The sequence below is a fragment of the Branchiostoma belcheri genome, unplaced genomic scaffold (assembly GCF_001625305.1).
Source record: "Branchiostoma belcheri isolate BF01 breed outbred unplaced genomic scaffold, Haploidv18h27 scaffold5, whole genome shotgun sequence".
Taxonomy (NCBI): Eukaryota; Metazoa; Chordata; class Leptocardii; order Amphioxiformes; family Branchiostomatidae; genus Branchiostoma; species Branchiostoma belcheri.
The window spans coordinates 7949938-7958439 of NW_017804131.1; the positions used below are offsets into that span (position 1 = coordinate 7949938).

Below are 8502 nucleotides of genomic sequence, written 5' to 3' on the forward strand. Positions count from 1 at the left end.
ACCGTCCAGTTCTTCCGTTTCGGCATGGCAAGTGTGGCTCCTTCGTTCATCGCATGTCTTCTTAGCCTCATTATAGGGCATCATTAAAAAGCTTGCTGAAGCGAATATGACACAGGTCCCGGCGAGTAGTTCGTAGCTTTTTCTGCAGCGGGGAACTGGGAAGAACAGTTCAAGGAAACGTTAGGTTTAGGTCTAAAATTTCAGCTCATGTTACCACACGGCGATACCTATGAGCAAGCAAACGTCACTGGCAATTTATGGATCATCAGACAGTCGGATAAGAGTCGGGGCGACTAGTTTGCAGTCCACACGGCACCAGGTATTCTCTACCTCCGAAGTCGTGGATAGCTTTTGTAAGTAGAAGCCATGCATTAAAATCGAATCCTCTGTCATTGTTAGAGTTAGTACTGCCTTACTAGAAGTAGCTACAGAAAGTAATGATGTAGCTGTTGAGTCTGATTTATTTCAAAATTTAGACAGGCATGTTGAAGTCTTGAGGCTACCAACTTTACACATTCCTTCGTTATTTTTCGCATTCATTTTCATTCTGTGGCAAGTTTATATGTGCTTTATATATAATATATAGGGTATAATGACAATCCTTAAGGGTTATATAATATGTATGTCTAACCATGTATTTTGCCAGATGAGTCGCCGTGTACGGGTGGTGGACGTGCAACTGCCTGATCTCTCTCAGTCGTTAGAAGTGCAGTCTCCTGGGTCAACTGTGGAGGAAACTAAACAAATACTGAATTTAAAGGTTCTATTAATTCAAGAGCTCAATATGTGATTTTACAGACATTAAGAAAAGATGTAACGATGGTAATGATGATAAAGGAAAAAGCATAACATAATTGAGCAATGTATTCCTTCATCCTACAGGAAACTATCGATTTTAATTTTCAAGTTACATTATTTGTTTTAATATCCTCTCATCAGTTTCTTTTTTGTTTTATTGCCAATGTAAGGTTTGCTTTTGTGTGATTAGGTTGCTGTAAGGCAGTTTTATGCGTCCTAGTAAGTACCTATTGCAAAAAGAATCCATGAAAAGAAGAATTTAGTGACATTGATGTTAGACTTACGTAAGCTGACGTGTCTGTTTTGTCAGTTGAGATCACTCCTGGCAGCGAAGTCGACTGGTCCGGCTGTGTGTCTGTTATCTGTGGTAGTTCAGTTGTGTTGTCCGGTAGGGTAGTCGCCTTCCAGGCCTGTGCAGGAGTCATCTTTGACAGTGCCGGTGACACCAGGCGACTTTTCGGCATACGTTTGTTTGGAGACTCTTTAATAGGTGGGTAAGCATTCTGCAAAAGATATAACCAACTTGTTAAACAATGAAAGCTATACAGTTAAAACTTGAAACAACTCTGATGTAAAAGGTCAATATAGCTATTATAGCTTTTGAGCTTTTACATTAGAGTTTTTCTCAACGAACAGTGTTTTACATTTAGCTGTATTATGTGTCTTTAATATTACAGACTGATGTACAATTTTAAAGCTGTTTTAATATGTGATTGATATAGATTAAAATATGTGAATATAATACAGGTAATAAAGTATACTACATATAGAGATTATGTCATTGTTTAACAGTTAAAATCACTATCCAATGAATAGGGCATGGGGTGATGCCATGATTACAGTAAGTGCTATAATTTCTTTTGATATTGTTGCAGAAATGGCTTCACCTGACTAAGTTCATTGAATCTAAGATAAGCTGATCTCGTAACGCATACCTTGTTCTCTATGGAGTTAAGATACATGAAGACACAAGCTCCTACTCCCAACAGATGTGCTACTGGAACAGCGATGGCGATAACACGGAGTAGGAGGGAGCGCTGAGACTTGTTTCGTTTTTGGCGTCCACAAATGTTTGCAGCACTGGTGGTGCATCCTGTGTGTAGCCAAAAACTGATTTTTGTGATCATATCTCTATTTCTTATGGTCATGTGCAGTTCTCTTGTTATCTTATTAAATGAAGGACATTGATATAAAGTCCAGGCTAGGAGGTTGTAGTTGGTTGTAATAGGCAATTAATAAAGCACAAGTCGCTTTGATGAAGAGTCTTTACATGTCAACTTAGATTACTATCAGATGAAGATAATATCATCATCATCGGGCGACCGTATTGGTCGGGGTTATACCGCCCCTTACTAGGTGGTATGTATACCCTTTCGTTAGCTTAATGCAAGACGGGGTTCGCCACGCCTCCGTCCGGGTGATGATGTAATCACCATGTGTGGTGATTACATGCCCCTACTCTTTTTCGAAAGGTACACGGGACCTCCATTTAACGTCCTATCCGAGGGACGTCCCTAGCTAGGTACTCATTTCCACCTGAGTGAAGTGAGGAAAGTCGTGTAAAGTGCCTTTCCCAAGGGCACAAGATCGGTGACAAGGTGGGGTTCGAACCCACGACCTCTGGGGTGTGAGCCGAACGCGCTACCGATTGCGCCACACGACCCCACTGTGTGGGGACATGGAATAATATTGAGGACATGAAATCTTTCTTGCTTGCCTAGGAAGCGGCTAGCAGGCTATTTCGCTAATATTTTTGTAAATTGATCATAAATGTATGACGATCATCACCATTTTATTTGTGCATGTAAATGTATAAGTATGCATGACAAAATATGGCTATCATGTATAAGTTCTGTACTTTTTTTTACCGTTGTATGTTCTTGCCTGTGACACCATTGGGATTTAAACAGGTCCGACATAAGTTACCTTCTTTTTCGTCTTTTCGTAGTGTACCAGGCACATACCCCACGTTTCTACCCAAACCCGCCATGTTGTTGCCTGTATTGGGGACTATATTCTTTAGTGATCCCATCGTCCGCCATGTATCAATTCTTTAAGATATCATTATTTTGTAATCGGAGTCTTCTAAAACTAGAATAGATTTTCCTAATTATAACTCTAGACGTAAGTGGTTCAATAATTTCATACATAGGTTATTTTTCCAATAAATGTGCACATAACAAAAGGTTATAACTTACCTTTGTTGACATCTTGGTGTAAAGAGGACCTCATCTTGTTATGAACTCTGCTTTCTCTGCTACACTCTTCTTCCATTTAACTTATCGTCTGAGCAATGTAAGAAACAGAATGGGAATTTTCTATTTTTATCTTAGTGATAAATTTCGACAATTATCACTGTACCGCTGCCGGGGAGACAGCCGTTGAAACTCGGGAAAAAAGAGACTTACGTAAGATGTCATGAAAAATTCATTTACTTAGGTCAAAAGTAAACTCCAAGATGATTCTGAAATTCAATTCGAAAAGCAATCTTGCTTTCTGTGATGAGTCTGCACTCCAGCGTAGATATCACCTGTTGATTTATGCAATAAATTAATATTTAGTGCGAAAAACAATATTGCTTTCAGCGATGAGTCTGGGCTGCATGCAGAAAGAACGACAACGTCGCCCACGGTTCAAGTTGATGATGCATGTAGGTAGTGACTTTTTAAAAGAAATAGGAGGAAAATGTAACTGTGTAGGATGTTTCTCTCTTGTTACTTTACATATAAAAGCAGAACTACAAACTTGGAATGTTTAGATTCTAAGGCAACAACCCTAACCACCGATAGATTGCAGTATGCTATTGGGTGCGGTTGATTCCACTACGACTTCTAAAAAAGACCGGAAAATTGACGGCAAAATGCAGTTTTACTTTCCTCAAATGGCCAAAAAATGTGCATCCTTAATTGTATATTGTACAGACACTTAATATCATTGAAATAAAATTTTTCAAATTTCTGTGACGTACCGTTATATAATGATTGTTACCTTCGCCAGGAAGGTTATGCTTTCAATAGCTTACGTACGCGCGCGCGCGCGCGCGCGTGTGTGTGTGTGTGTGTGTGTGTGTGTAGTTGTGTGTAAACATTATAACTCATGATAGATGACAGTCGTTTTGCATCCAAATATCATCTATTAAAAGAAAAGAAATTGTAAAGAAAACCTGCGTACTCCGAGCTAGTTTTATTGCCTCTCGACCAATTATATTATACGAGAACAGCCTTTGCTTTGACATTGTATTAATATCTCTAGAAAAGTATATCATTTTTCGCCTACGTCACTGTACATGCTATTTTGCATTTTAATAGGTTTCCATTATCTCGGTTAGAACCAATACTTATACTTGCCTGGCCTACATTAAAGAAGAAAAAAGATGCCATCCAAATTTTTCAACGTTAAATGCACAAATTTAAAACAAAACTACTCTCCTCACAAAATCACAAATCACAAAATACACACAGAGAAATTGGATCTTTTGTTTCCCACTGCCTCAAAAAAAGAAGCCAAACACAATTGAAAATAAAAATCCAGCTATAACACTAGAGTAGTCACGTTTGTTATAGTTGTATTTGTCTCATTCTTAGTCCTTTTCCTATGTTTATTTTAGGATCAAATTTTACTTGGAAAAATTTGAAATGAGCCATCCTGTTGTTTGTGCATTTACGTCATGGTCTTTTGAGTCAGACTGACAGTAATAGTCCTTTTCCCGTTGTTAGCCCTCGATTGGACAAGGATTTGCAATAACCTTATCATTATCTGTTATGTGGTTGTACAAATGACAATACTGGAATATCAAATGGGAATTTTCAGCACATATTACTAAATCTCGGTATAGCAGTGTGAACTACATCACTTGTTTGAAAGATTGTCACCGCTTACCGGAATATAAGACATTGAGCGGTCAGATTTTTAAACGTCTTTTTTAAAACATTATTGCTGTCCATAACGTTCAGGTGCATAAGTGACTAGTAACATTATAAGTCATCGACCAACCTGCAGTAATTACATTTTTACATATCTCATACTGAGCATTCAATTTTAAACAGTGAGACTATATCCATAGTTCCGTATTAAAACTTGCAGATCGCATTTTTGCCGACCAACATCAACTCATTGATGTATTCAAATCTTCGTGAGAAAGGTAATATCCTAGAAACATCTTGTATGTATGTGTAACATGAGTGTGTAATCATATTCAGAAAAAAAACCTTTCTACTTCCAACAACAATGGTTTGACATTTGTACATTCAAAAAAGAAATGTCCAATATATTTTACACAATCCCACACAGTACATCTATTATTTGTTACTATTCCTTGTTACAAATACTGACTATATATTATGTACAAGCGTATTTGTTACTATTTTTGTTACAAAGACTGACTATATATTATGTAAAATCTTCCACTCTAATGACCGCAATTTTGTTTTTTTGGTAATTCGAAAATTTTCTAAACCTTTTTATATACATTGTAACTTCGTATCTTCACAAGGCTTAGCTCGCCCATAAAAAGGCCAATCTACATAACATTGCATTGGGCCAATATGCACTTTATATGCTTGTGCACCATTGGCATTGCAATGTATGTGCATTATTGTATGTACATGTAAGTCTACAGTTTATAATCTTCACAAAATGTGATCAACGTGGGCCCAACGGGTGCCATTTTCATAGCATGGCGTCAACCATTAAAGCCATATTTCATCCTTTCTCTACCCCTTGCTTCGCCAAATATACATGTTTAGTAGAATTTCGTATGCTGCAATGGTAGGCAGAATTGAAGTTTCTCCATTTAGGCTGGAGGATGCTGACAGATGAATGCCTTCTCTTTGGAGCAGTCAGCGTCGTCCCACATGGGGTAACCAGTTGACCGTGACCAGAACCAGCCAGATGACTTGTGAGGTTGGGAAGGATGTAAGGGAAAAGTGTCCAAAGTCAGCTACTTGAGTTTTAGACTAATTTAGATCGGGCATTTTATTAGCATGCTGGGACGGAGGGGAGGGGTGGGGTAGGTTTGACGCCTGGCCCTGTAACTCAACAAAAGGAGATCTAAAGGCACCATGGCTGACAGTTGCCTGTGGAATGCAGTTGTGCAGCAACCCCGCCCGCCAGGGACGACGGCTAATGCTGATCGTAGGGCCACCAAATTTTTAGGATGCTGTTTTAGTAAAAATTGAATCATAACAACAGCTTTTTGTGTCATTATGACGTCATTTATGCAATATCTCGGGCTGAAACCTTCAAAATGTTTTCTAACCACAGGAGAATACAACATACCTTTGAAAATTGTCTATGATAGAATATTAAGGCCTAATAAGACTTATGTTGTCCCTGGCAACAACACTAGTGTCACATTGACGTTATAATATGACGCCATGCATATTCTAGCTGTCCGCCATCTTGGATCGTCACAATCTTAATTTTTTTTGAAATTACATTTTCAGCATACAGCCTAAAAACACAATGAGTATTACCTGTGGCATCCAGCTATAAAACGCCAACATTATTAATCGCATTAGCGCAGATTACTGACCTTTGCCCTGTACTGTCCACACAATCCGCTGTTACTTGGCTTGCCTGGATTCCATCCCTATTTGAAGAGTAAGAGAGTTTTGAAATGTCAAAGAGACGACCGTATTTGCGTACGGAGCTATTGGAATAGATATAAAAAAATTGAAAGAAGATAACCTAGTTTGCTGCATGCATGGTAATACCTTAGTTAACTTGGCTGCATTTTATTTCCATTTTGAAAATGCATAGACCTCGCTGGTTACAGGTGTAAATGTTACTTAAAATGAGGGTGTAGTTAAAAGTGTTCGATTTGGGTCATTCAGAAAGCCTCATGATATTAGAGGGAAGAAATTGCGTAGTCCTCTATCTAAATAGCGATAAACAAATCGTACCAACATACCTTGTACCCGTTGTTGTCTACCTTTGACCCGTCCACCCAATACCAGGTTTCCCCTTTCTTCTCCATACCGATCCAGTGTTCCTTGTTGTCTCGTTCCCTTTTGATCACATCCCTTATCGCGACGTCCAGTTCTTCCGTTTTCGGCATGGCAAGTTTAGCTCTTTCGTTCATGCATGTCTTCTTAGCCTCATTATAGGGCATCATTAAAAAGTTTGCTGAAGCGAGTAAGACGCAGGTCCCGGCGAGTAGTTCGTAGCCTTCTCTGCAGCGGGGAACTGGGAAGAACAGTTCAAGGAAGCGTGAGGTTTAGGTCTATCATTTCAGCTCATGTTACCATACGGCGATACCTATGAGCAAGCAAACGTCACTGGCAATTTATGGATCATCAGACAGTCGGATAAGAGTCGGGGCGACTAGTTTGCAGTCCACACGGCACCAGGTATTCTCTACCTCCGAAGTCATGGATAGCTCGAATCCTCTGTCATTGTTAGAGTTAGTACTGCCTTACTAGAAGTAGCTACAGAAAGTAATGATGTAATTGTTGAGTCTGATTTATTTCAAAATTTAGACAGGCATGTTGAAGTCTTGAGGCTACCAACTTTACACATTCCTTCGTTATTTTTCGCATACATCTTCATTCTGTGGCAAGTTCATATGTGCTTTATATATAATATTTTGGGGAATAATGACAATCCTTAAGGGTTATATAATATGTATGTCTAACCATGTAAGTTGCCAGATGAGTCGCCGTGTACGGGTGGTGGACGTGCGACTGCCTGATCTCTCTCAGTCGTTAGAAGTGCAGTCTCCTGGGTCAACTGTGGAGGAAACTAAACAAATACTGAATTTAAAGGTTCTATTAATGCAAGAGCTCAATATGTGATTTTACATACATTAAGAAAAATGTAACGATGGTAATGATGATAAATGAAAAAGCATAACAAAATTGAGCAATGCATTCCTTCATCTTACAGGAAACTATCGATTTTAATATTCAAGCTAAATTTTTTGTTTTAATATCCTCTCATCTGTTTCGTATTTGTTTTATTGCCAATGTAAGGTTTGCTTTTGTGTGATTAGGTTGCTGTAAGGCAGTTTTATGTGTCTTAGTAATTACCAATTGCAAGAAGAATCCACGAAAAGAAGGAATTTAGTGACATTAATGTTAGACTTACGTCAGTTGAAGTGTCTGTTTTGTCGGTTGAGATCACTCCTCGCATCGAAGTTATCTGGTCTGCCTGTGTGTCTGCCATCTGTGGCAGTTCAGTTGTGTTGTCCGGTAGGGTAGTCGCCAGCCAGGCCTGTGCAAGAGTCATCTTTGACAGTGCCGGTGACACCATGTGACTTTTCAGCATAGGTTTGTCTGGTGGGTCAGCGTTCTGTAAAAGATATGACCAATATGTTAAACAATGAAAGCTATAATACTGTTAAATCACTGATCGTAAAAAAACTCTGATGTAAAAGGTTAATATAGCTATTATAGCATTTGAGCTTTTACATCAGAGTTTTTTTAAACGATCAGTGTTGTAACTGTATTATGTGTCTTCAAGATAACAGACTGATGTACAATTTTCAAGTTGTTTTAATATGTGCTTGAAATAAATTTAAATACGTTAGTATAATAAACCTGATAAAGTATACTAGTAATACTACATATACAGATCATGCCATCATTTAAACGATAAAAACCATCTTCAAATGTAAATACTATGTAAGTACTGAGTACAATGTAAGTACTATGACTTTTGATATTGCTGCAGAAATGGCACCTTACTAAGCACATTAGATCTAAG

General features: G+C 38.4%; 1 non-coding gene across 1 annotated transcript; it reads right to left on the reverse strand.

Moving 5' to 3' along the window:
• Positions 1 to 2386: 2386 nt before the first annotated feature.
• Trnav-cac lies at positions 2387 to 2461 on the reverse strand. Its single transcript has one exon. It is a non-coding gene; the product is annotated as a tRNA-Val (tRNA).
• Positions 2462 to 8502: the final 6041 nt, after the last annotated feature.